This window comes from Alosa sapidissima, chromosome 7, assembly GCF_018492685.1.
Source record: "Alosa sapidissima isolate fAloSap1 chromosome 7, fAloSap1.pri, whole genome shotgun sequence".
In the NCBI taxonomy this organism is placed as follows: Eukaryota; Metazoa; Chordata; class Actinopteri; order Clupeiformes; family Clupeidae; genus Alosa; species Alosa sapidissima.
The window spans coordinates 8,213,349-8,220,312 of NC_055963.1; the positions used below are offsets into that span (position 1 = coordinate 8,213,349).

Here is a 6,964-nt window from a genome sequence, read left to right on the forward strand (position 1 = left end):
ACACACACACACACACGTCACACACGTCACACACACACACACACACACACACACACACACACACACACACACGTCACACACACACACACACACACACACACACACACACACACACACACACACACACACAAAGAAGGTGGAAGCCCACACATGCACACCTCCTCCTGTTAAAACAGCCTTGTTCAAACCAATGTCATTAAAAAAAGTCACCTGTATTTTTTTTTCTACGCACATCACAGAGCTTAGCTCATCAAAATCTCACACGCTGTCAGGAAGGCAGCCGTGTGCTGTGGTGTGGTGTCTGTGAGCCTTGAGACATGGTGCTTCTGCCGGCGGCAGCCACACAGTATCACAGAGCGCTGACTCCTTGCATCCGTCCAAAAGCGTCCCCTGAAGCCACAGGCTAATTAGTGTAGAGGACTCATCGATAGCGAACCTGTCACCTGCTCGCCACCCCGTTGGCCTGGTGATGGCTCATCATCACCCAGCGTCACAGGCAGGGACTACAGGGTTGCTGGTAGTCTGTGGCAGCATAATGGCTATATGGCTGAGGCTTGTGCTACCCTATAAGGGCATCTGCACTGGATAGAGGCAAGAGAAAGTAGGCTATGACGTAATGGCATCATAGGCTATGATGTCATTTTGATGACCATTTTCATATACAACAAGCTATTTAGTGGATTGTAGGAAAAGGAAAAAAAAACTGAAAAAGCAGAATAGAGCGTCTTTCAAAATACAGTAGAGGCCAGTAGACGACATAAGGCCGACATGACAAATTGTTCATGCAAATATTCTACTTCAGAACAGTACAGTGCTTCAGTAAAATTAAAACTGTTTAGGCTACTACAACTAATACAGTTAGGAGAGGTACTGTATCAATGCCGATCTAATAACAAGTGCACAAGTACTTTATACTGGTGGGAATAGTACTGCAATACAGATGTGTGCAAAATAATTATATTTTTAGAGAGAGAGACATTTGGTATAATTTGTATTTTAGTATATTCTTTATCTTCTACTGTCCTTATTGTTTAGTTGTGTTTTTTATATTATATACTTTTAATTACTTTTTTCTGCTGTTAGTGAATACTTTATAGGAGGGGAAATTCAAGGTCTCAGTAGCATACAGACATCAGACACAACGTCTGATGTCTGTATGCTACTGAGACCTTGAATTTCCCCTTGGGGATCAATAAAGTATCTATCTATCTATCTATCTATCTATCTATCTATCTATCTATCTGTGCCAATTGCCCCTAGACACACCGTCGTAAAGCCGTTACTGAGCCAGACCTCTGCTGGCAAGAAGCAAGATGCCATTTCTGTTGTGCTCTCAGCAAAGACTGAGGTGACCTGTCAGTAGTATAGCTCAGGTTCCCAGATTCAAACAGAAACATGCTGGCTATGTCCTCATAAAGAAGAGTGGGCAGCGGCCAGTGGGCAGCGGCCAGTGGTTCTGAGGCCTGTCACCATTTCTTTTGATTCCCTTACCACCTGGTCCCTGCCTTCTAATGTTATCCGCTCTCAATGGGCTTCCTCTCGCCACAGAACAAAGCACGTCTCCAGTCTGAATCTCATCACATGGATCTCCACACACACACACACACACAAACACAGATACAAACACTGTTTCTCTCCACACACACACAAACACTGTTTCTCTCTCCACACACACACACAAACACAGATACAAACGCTGTTTCTCTCCACACACACACAGATACAAACACTGTTTCTCTCCCACTCACACAACATACACTGTGTCTCCACACACACCTGGATCCTGAGGGGCTGTGAGTGATGAACACAGGTATGATAGATAGATAGATAGATAGATAGATAGATAGATAGATACTTTATTGATCCCCAGGGGAAATTCAAGATGATTGTATCTTCGGAAGCTGTCTGCTTGCTACCTGTTATCTCTCTCTCTCTCACACACACACACACACACACACACACACACACAGGTGACATGCAAGATGATTCAGGATATCAAGGACACACACCAAGGACTAATTGTTACTTTGGACAGTTCTATATTTTTGATGCAAGCTCCCACAGAATGATCAAAATTGCCAATTGATCAGTAGCAGAATCACTCACTCTACTGATGTAAAAGATTTATTGTGAGATTATTAAAGATGTATTGTTAATGTGCTGCTACACAACTACTGCTTAAGATATTACCCTGTATTACGCAGTACTTAATAATGATGTTACAAGGTAACATGGGAGCTGCCGCTTCAGCCTCACCAAGAATAAAACAAGTCCTTCAATTTCCAAACAATGGTGCTGAAATTGTCGGTCTCTTTAAGAGAAGTTCACAAAGGAACACTGTATGTGAGGAAATTACACTAATCTTTTTAAGGGTCTTTTTCAAAGCACTAACAAGCAGATACTTTAGGGTGTCAGCTAATTTAAGTGTAAGTGGTATAAAAAAAATACTGAACTGACAAGCATGTGCTTTGTGGTCAAAAAATGGAAATAAAAACGGACTAGAGCTGACCAGAGGCAGGCGATGGTCCCAGCAGTGAATGCATAGCGACAGTTGGAATGAATTGGGTTCCTTTGGGCATCACACACACTTACCATCCAGCCCGTCACACACCAACACACACGTCTACTCTTGTTTCTCTGCGTCAATTATGACCCGCTGGCCTGTATCACATTGACACTGACACACACACACACACACACACACACACACACACACACACACCAGAGAATACTGGCGAAAGACAGGCAGAGTCCCAAACAATTCATACTCATTAGTCTGATATGGAACATGTGTCAGCAGCGCTTTTGATGCTTGTCACACTGAACCAAGAGGTTCCATTTAGAAACAGCTTCCAAAAAACAGGTGAAGTCTGCCTCAAGAGAGACTAGATTCTACCAGGGAGAGGGAAAAAAGACCTCAAAAGAAGTCAAATCTGAGGAAAATTCCACACCACACAACACAATGCTGTACACATTGGGGAGAGGTTAAAATGGGGAGAATAGATAGATAGATACTTTATTGATCCCCAAGGGGAAATTCAAAATAGGTAGAATAGAATAGATAACAATGTAAGAAACATGAAGGGGTGAAAGAAAGAGGGATGAAAAGACAAAGAGAAAGCAGAGAAGAGAGGGAAGAGGGAGAGGTGGTAGAGAGATTGTGTGACATGACTGGCAGCTTCTGGAGTCGAGCAGATCTGTCACATCAGATCACATTAGGCCAGGCCACACACACACACACAAACACTGTCTGAGTGTCTGAGGAGACTTAGATTCTTTGGAGCCTGTAAGGACATCCTACGCCAGTTCTTCACATCCACAATACAAAGCATACTGCAGTAGGGGGCGGGGGGGGGGGGGCAGTTTGGCTCTGTAGCCTTTCAGTCCAGCTAAAGCTAGGATACTTACACTTGTGAGCATTTGCTCGAAGTTGGTGGGTCACCCAATGGAGGACCACTTCTTTGACAGCTGGACTAAACATACCCTCAGGCTGGCAGACAAGATTGCACTGGATCCCTCCCACGTGTTACATAAGGAGTACCAGCTCCTGCCATCCGGAAGACGAGATACAAAACACTCTTTCCTCCCTCACTCCGTCATTACTGAATCAACATAGGAGAGTAAAATAGATCTCTCACTCCTAGTCTAATCAACAGAGGAGAGTAAATATAGATCTCTCACTCCTAGTCTAATCAACAGAGGAGAGTAAAGTAGATCTCTCACTCCTAGTCTAATCAACAGAGGAGAGTAAAGTAGATCTCTCACTCCTAGTCTAATCAACAGAGGAGAGTAAAGTAGATCTCTCACTCCTAGTCTAATCAACATAGGAGAGTAAAATAGATCTCTCACTCCTAGTCTAATCAACAGAGGAGAGTAAATATAGATCTCTCACTCCTAGTCTAATCAACAGAGGAGAGTAAAGTAGATCTCTCACTCCTAGTCTAATCAACAGAGGAGAGTAAAGTAGATCTCTCACTCCTAGTCTAATCAACAGAGGAGAGTAAAGTAGATCTCTCACTCCTAGTCTAATCAACAGAGGAGAGTAAAGTAGATCTCTCACTCCTAGTCTAATCAACAGAGGAGGGTAAAGTAGATCTCTCACTCCTAGTCTAATGGACATTACCTGTGTGTAGGCTACACCTGTTACATGTGGAGTGAATGATTTTATGATCTTGAATGTTATTTTTAATGTCTTTCTATGCTGATTGTTGAGCTGTGATGCAAGACAAATGTCTATGTAAACGGATATTAAAGTATTATCTTCTAATCTTCTCTCTCTCTCTCTCTCACACACACACACACACGCACAGCCCTCATTTACACACAACAGGTCTATTACATGATTTGATTTGTGTGTTCTTTTCACCTGCCATGTTGGTTTAAATTATTCTCTCTATCAATCAAAATTAATCTGGCCTTCATTCATCATTGTATCCATTTATTCATTTCAGAAAAATCACAGTCAGACCAGTTGGACGGCTCGATGGACACAGAGGGGTCTTTATTGAGGAGGGAGAGGATCAAGGCACAGGCTGGGGCTCTCTAGGATCCTGGGACCACCAACTTCAACAAGTCTTCCCAGGCCACACCCACACATAGGTGACCACACCCACCCCAGAGACCAGTCCCACCCACACATGGTCAACAAGACCTTAAAATAGCCACCGTTAACATAAAAGCTGCAAAGCTGCTATAACATAGCCCATGACTATCACAGTCTCGTTGTCCTGCGAACTCTCAATTACTCTCTCTTTCTTACACAAACACACACACGCACGCACGCACTCTTCCTCAATGTCCAGCCTAGTCCATTCTCCTCATACACACACATTGTCATTTGGCAAAGTGGTACATCCCTCTACACACAAAAACACACACTCTCCCTCTGCCTTTGTTCATAGCTAGCATAAACTCATCATGACAAGATTAACAGTCTCTCTCTCTCTCTCTCTCTCTGTCTCTCACACACACACACACACACAGAGCTGAATAATGCTTTGGGAAACACAGCCTTACCAGCCCTTTATCATGAGCATGATGCCTGTGTGCAGACATTAAGCCAGACTAGATCTGACTTAGGAATGGGTCTGGACTAGAACTGGACTAAATCTGACTCGGAATCTGGACTCAGCTCTGGAATTGAACGGATCATAAGCTGAGGTGCGTGCAAAGTCTTCGATCAGAGGCAAACGCTTTATTTGAACTGTTAAATTTGAATGTGTTTATATACAAATTCCAAATTCTGCGTCATTCCGTGTCCAGGTACTGTATGTTAGCAGAAAACTACTTCCTCCGACCATCGGTGGCAAAATGGTGTGACCCACGAGGTGGAGCAGCAGTGACTTGATTCCTGAACCCGCAGTGGCGAGTCCGCGCGCTTTGGATAAAAGCGTCTGCTAAATACCAGTCAACTAGCAGTGACAAGCAAAGCCAATGCTTGCAAACGTTCCCTAACACTTGCCTCGCTTTACGAATTTGAACACATCTCTGGTTCTGATCCGGCTTTGAGCGGTCAGATCTCAAGTCAGATGAAATACAGAACTTGCGCAACCGCATAGAGACATCTTGGCCCAGACACACCATTAAAAACATACATGAATACAAACATAATAGTTATGGCTACACAAAATAATATCTTCCATGAGAACACCTTTGCTTGAAATTATGATACAAAATAAAACAGGAATGTTCACATATTTCATCCTCATAAAGCACTTTCAATAGTTCACATGTTAGCTGCAGCAAATAAAACACAACATGTTTTACAGTGGAAATAATCTCTTAAATAAACCAATAAAAACACAAAACAGAACAAACACATGTGAATGCCAGAGTGATGTATACATATGTGCCATCATAGTTCATCAAGACTTTTGTTTATTCCCTCTTATAATATCTACACTGAGCACTGCCTTAGTCCCCTTTGGGCACCAAAGCCTGCCTTGCATCTAGTCTACAACACACATCACTAACTGGTCATGTCTGGATAATGTGGCTTAGTGTAATGCATTTCATACATCTTGGGCTATACCTGTGACTACATATATGACATTATTTGTGAGTTATTCTGTGATCAGAGTTTAAATCCTGCACAATAGATGTCAAGGTCAATCCAAATTTACAACCTAATCGAGCAAAGGTGAACAGTTGAAGACTGAAAGCTGATATTCTCAAAATGGCCGTCAAAATGGTCGTCTTTGGAGGAACACTTTAACTGAACTAATACAGATATGGTTACTCCAAATGCTTGGTATTCCATTACCAAATGGTTTCATATTGAATCAGTGTTTTGGTTTCTCCTGCATTCACATTTGAGCTTTGTGCATGAGGGTTTGGATACAGGCTTCAATGACCAAACCTGCAACCATCTAACCTTGAGTCCATCGTATAAACAGTGTTGTACATGCAGCGTTATATAGTTCTGTGCTGGTTAGTAAAGCGATATCTACTGACTGATGATTGCATCTGAACTAAAAAGCACAACTAGTGGCAAGATTACTGAATAAAAATGATCAGTTAGTGGGATAAACTAGTGAGGCAAACCCTGATATCTACTAGGCTTCATGGTTGATGTCCATGAAGTTGATGTTCAAGTGACTTGTGGAAAATCCATGTTCTTAAATCCCTTTTTCTGCTCACAAACAATCGAAGCCTCAGCTGCTTTAGTGCTGAAACCAAAGCCACTAAAATAGAACAAAATTAAAATATAATGCCAATATTTAGTCTAATTGATCTGATTGACTCGTTCAATTCCCCATTTTTGTCTCCTAGTTGTTCAAATCTCCATTCTCCACATCCAAAGCTAAAATGATGCTGTTCCCATTGCTTCACAGAACATCAGATTGAAGTCTAGAAAAGAAACAGGTGCCCTTAAAATCATGAGATGCGCCATGGACATCACCATCATCCTCATCTTCCTCCTCTTCCTCGTTTCGTCCAGAGACGTCAGTGGTTTCGCTCAGTC

The 6,964-nt window shown here is 42.4% G+C and overlaps 1 protein-coding gene across 1 annotated transcript in view; it reads right to left on the reverse strand.

The window, feature by feature from the left end:
* Positions 1–4,471: 4,471 nt before the first annotated feature.
* Positions 4,472–6,964, reverse strand: part of clcn6 (chloride channel 6) — a 22,231-nt gene continuing 19,738 nt past the window's right edge. The window contains exon 23 of the mRNA XM_042097125.1: positions 4,472–6,964. This exon is cut by the window's right edge and continues 592 nt beyond it. The gene's annotated coding sequence lies outside the window, so the exon portion shown is untranslated.